The 5,000-nt window shown below is 45.0% G+C and overlaps 1 protein-coding gene across 2 annotated transcripts in view; it reads right to left on the bottom strand.

Moving 5' to 3' along the window:
* Positions 1 to 5,000, bottom strand: part of LOC138948693 (70 kDa neurofilament protein-like) — a 74,540-nt gene that overhangs the window by 67,681 nt on the left and 1,859 nt on the right. The gene's annotated exons all lie outside the window — the stretch shown is intronic.

Genomic DNA, 5,000 nt, shown 5'->3' with positions numbered 1-5,000 from the left:
AGAAGTTGCAGCACAGGCTTCATGTCTCACCCAGTCACATTATTCTGACACCGGACCAACCAGTCCTAGCACTAACCCCATAATGCCAGACGCCAGGCGGAGCAGCCACTCGATTGCCAATTTTAAAGTCTTAGGCATGACCCGGCCGGGGTTCGAACCCACGACCTCCCGATCACGGGGCGGACGCCTTACCACTAGGCCAACCGTGCCGGTCACACCGCCACTGACCAGTCCAGACTTTCACATGGAGCAAGAACAGCCTTCCCCCAGGACACAAACCAAAAACCAATAGCGTGTCGGCATTCTGTGCACAGATGAACTTTTTGTGTTGAATTGATTTAGCAGCAGTGTCCTCTACTAGAATATTTCATCTTAAACTAGAAACAAGCACAAGACGAAGTGCGCACGAAAAAAAAAGATCCTGTAATCCATGCCAGAGTTCGGTGGGTTATAGAAACACGAAAATACCCAGCCTGCTTCCCTCGAAAGCGGCGGGTTATGGCTGCCTGAATGGCGGGGTTAAAACGGTCGTACACCTAAAAACCCACTTGTGCAAAAACATGAGTGAACGTGTGAGTTTCAGCCCATGAACGAAGAAGAAGAAGAAGAAACATTCCGCATCGGGACCTCTGAGCAGTCAACTGAACGGATGGAGTTATTACATGTCAAAGCTTTGGCAGTTCTTGGATAGTGAACAACACTTTTTTTTTTAAGGGAGACGTACTGAACCTTTAAATGGCCAACACCAGAAGATTGCAGTGAACTTACAAATGAAACAAAATCTTCTGAGACTCAAATCTCACTTTGCCCACACGCAGCAGTGCCTGAAAAAAAAGTTCATCGGAAACCGATTTTCTTCCTGTCAATCATTCCAAATACCGACTGTCGCTTTTTTTTCACGCGTGAGGTAAAATCAAATCAGTCTGATGGACTCGCATTCAGCAAGATCCCTCGGTAGCGTGAGAAGTGATGAGATCGTCGATAAAGTAGCGCGTGGGGCGTAAACCTTGGCGTTTACGTGAACGCCAATGCGCACGACAAGTTAAGGGGATTAGTTGGTTTCGCTATCTGTGTCTCTGTGTCTATGTGCCTATGTCTGCCTGTCTGTGTGTGTGTGTGTGTGTGTGTGTGTCTGTCAGTCTCTCTCTATGTCTCTCTCTCTCTATGTCTCTCTCTCTATTTCACTCTCTCTCTCCCTCTATATATCTCTCTCTATGTCTCTCTCTCCCTCTCCCTCCCCCCTCTCTCTCTCTCTTTCTCTCTCTCTCTCTCTCTCTCTCTCTCCCTCCCTCCCTCTCTCTCTCTTTCTCTCTCTCTCTCTCTCTCGCCCTCCATCTCGCCCTCCCTCGCTCTCTCTCTCTCTTTCGCCCTCCATCTCGCCCTCCCTCGCTCTCTCTCTCTCTCTCTCTGTCTCTCTCTCTCTCTCTTTGTCTCTCTCTCTGTCTCTCTCTCTCTAGTTTAGTCCCGCATTGGGCAAGGGCTGGATGTAAAAAAAAAGCACGTTTGTATGCTTGCTGCACAACCTTCGAAAAATAAACAGTGATTTGATTGGACTGGAATTGCTCTCTCTCTCTCTCTCTCTCTCTCTCTCTCTCTCTCTCTCTCTCTCTCTCTCTCTCTCTCTCTCTCTCTCTCTCTCTCTCTCTCTCTCTCTCTCTCTCTGTCCCCATTCCCTGTCTGTCCCCCTTTTCCGTCTCTCCCTCCCTCTCCTATCCATTGCATTAACCGTCAATATCCAAACAGTTCAATATCAAAGCCTGTGTGCGTGAGAGAGAACCCTTATTGACTGATCTTGATGCGATTCGATCGAAAGACAAAAATCCATTCAGTTTTTCCTCGGTTCCACCGGTTGCTTTCCTGATTTTATGCTAACAATACTCTGCGTCGAGCATTCACTCGTGGGCATTGTACGCATGCACGCGCACACGCATGCTCCATGAAACGATGCCTCACGCTTGAAGTAGTTCACAGTGTGCGCTTTCAATTTTAAAAGAGGCTTGGATGGTTCAGACGTTCCATTGATAATTCTTTTTTCAATTTCTCGTCAGAAACGAGAGAGTTATTTCTGTTGTTTCACAGTGGGCGAACGCATGGTGTTCATTATTTTACAGAGTAGTTGCGATTTCTACGGAGAACGAACCACGATTTTTGTCAGTTTCCAGGCAGCAAAAACTTGATGTTTAAGATTTCATGATGATAACAGTTACGATTTCTACGGAGAATATAGTAAGACTGCAAAATTAGTATTTATGCCCCGTTTCTGAAACTATGATGGTTCCTGTATTCGCCTAAGTTTGATTCGAATTTTCAGTTCTTACAAAGTTCAGGACTGGAAGCTAATGGTTGAACATGTAAGAGATAAAAGCAAATAACAGCTTATGTTGAACTTGAAACATAAATCCTCTCCGTATACATTTTCTAAGCTGTTGGTGGAAAACGTACCTTCCCTAAAGTCCTAAAGTACGAAGTTCTGATGAGTAAAATGTGGAATTTCGCATGCAAACCTTTACTGGCATCGTGTTCGCAACAAAGTTCGATGATTCCGTAACTTCTCTAATGACCCTTTCCCTGCGTGCATTTGAAGGCTCGAAGCTCTGGACTGCTGGCACCGTGTTCGCGACATTGTTCGGTGATCCCATAACTTCCGCAGTTTGTGTGCATTTCCAGGCACTCAGCTTTGCATGCAGGTCTTGCCATTTTCGTACATTGTAAGAAGGTTTTAATAAATAAAAGTTGGACTTATTTATGCACACCTTTCAATGGCATCGTGTTCGCGACATTTCTTCGGCGATCTCGTAACTTCTCTTCTATCCGCATTAAAAACCCAATTTCCCCGCATGAAGCTCTGTGCATTAAACAGTGTAGAATTATGCAGGCTGCATGGGATCGTGTTCTCGACATCGTTTGGTAATCCCCTAACTCTTTTAATATCCCTTTCACAAATCCTATGCGCTCTGCATTGCACAATTTGGAAATAAAGCATGCGCACAATAATTGCTGGCATCGTGCTCGCAACATTGTTCGATGATCTCGTAACTCCTCTAATGCCCCATTTATACATCCCGTATTCTGTGTGCATTTCTGTGTGCATTTCTGTGCGCATGTCATTGCACGGTCAAAGCCCTGTGCACTGAGCTGCAATGCATATTCTCAGTGCAACGTACGTATCACGGTTGAGTAAGCCGCGGTTCGCATCGGACTGCAAAGACACCGATGATTCCGAGAGACAAATCAATACAGTGATTGTGACAATTCGCGGAGGAAGTTCAGGAGACTTTTACACGGAACAGGAAATCGAGGCCAGGCGGGGAAGTGGTTTAGGTGGAACTGGGGCGGTTCTGGAGGGATGTAGGGGGGGGGGGGGGGGTGGGGTGTCTCGGGGGGGGGGGGGGGGTGAGAGAGGGGTGGTTAAACGTACAGCCCTTCTCGTTCCAGTGATATCAGTATTTTCGATATTAATATGAAGTTTAAAGACCATTAAAACCTGATTTTGAAACACGTTTTATTAGAATTTGTCACCGTTATGATGATTTTGTTGGTTTGAAACGCGCACTCTGTTATGTAGCTCATGTATCAGGAACCGGAAGTAAGCATTATTTAGTTAATGGCGGCATTTTGGAATTGAATTGTTTACATATACACATATATCTGTCCCGGTTTTTGAGTGTGAGAAGAGCATCATTCCACTGCTACATATATATTTATATATACCACCTTATCAGATGTGTTCATGTTATAACATGGGATATGACCATCCACCCACTTGAACATATACCATTAACTCCACAGGGCGAATACGTGTAACTCGTCTTTGGTCCAGCTTTTTATAATGTTCTTGCGGCTACTGGCTGCGGAAGGCTTATCAAATTGCTGAAATGTCGGCTTCAGACGGCATTATAATTATAGCCACATTCATGGGTGTTGACCTCCTAGAAAATATATCGATATTCATCAATTCCGTGTTCTGTGCGTGTCTGTATGTGGGTGTATATTTGTCTAGCATGCCTCACAGTCATTCTGACCACGCCAAATAAAAGCTGCACTGAATGCTGTAGACTGTCTCGAGTCATTCTCAAGGGAATGAACCAGGCAACGAAGTGTTTACCAATGAGAGATCCAGTCTTATAATGCAGAAGATAGTTAGAGTCTATTTTGTATGTGGTTGTATATTTGTCTAGCATGCTTCACAATCCATTTACGCAATGAGATGGATAAAACATGATGTCTATCTGTCTGTCTGTCGGTCTATCTGTTTGTTTGTCTGTAAGTTAGCGTATATGTGCAGTCAATATGCACCGCTCTAACATCGGTTAATCTCTTAGATGCACAAATGATTTGTCTGTCTGTCTGTCTGTCTGTCTGTCTGTCTGTCTGTCTGTCTGTCTGTTTGTTTGTCTGTACCTTTGCGTATATGTGTGCAGTCAATACGCACCGCTCGAATATCAGTTAATGTGTAAATGCTCAGATATTTGGTTTGTAGCTCAGTTTGTGTATCCCAACATCATAGAGGTTGCGGGCAAAATACTCAAAACGGAACCGAGACCAAATAAGATGCAGTCACTTCTGTCTCCTTAGACTGGCGGTGTTACATCCGTTTATGCCCCCCCCCCCCCCCCCCCCCCCAAGGAACTCTCCCCTGGGGGACGAACTGCTATAACATCAAACAGGATATAACACCGGCAGTCTGAGACCAAAAAAACTGACGCGTTCATTTTCTTGGTTCCGTACTGAATAGTGGTTCGTTTCCACCGCAACCTCTGTAATAAATTAAAGCCACAAGCCGACCTTGCCCCCCGAAAAGACAGGCCCAAAGCTGATGGAATAATAAAATCGAAGCGAAGCGTGCTGACAGAATCAATGGCCTTGGAAGAACAGCTCTCATCATAGTTAATGAGTTTCCGGCGTAAAATAAAAAGTCAAAATCAATACACAAGAAATTCTCACGGCCGAGGAAGGACACAAGAGGCTTCATGGCGTAGAAATTCCAACAGAAAATACTT

Source organism: Littorina saxatilis, linkage group LG15 (assembly GCF_037325665.1).
Source record: "Littorina saxatilis isolate snail1 linkage group LG15, US_GU_Lsax_2.0, whole genome shotgun sequence".
NCBI lineage: Eukaryota > Metazoa > Mollusca > Gastropoda > Littorinimorpha > Littorinidae > Littorina > Littorina saxatilis.
This window is presented reverse-complemented; position numbering and strand designations above follow the sequence as displayed.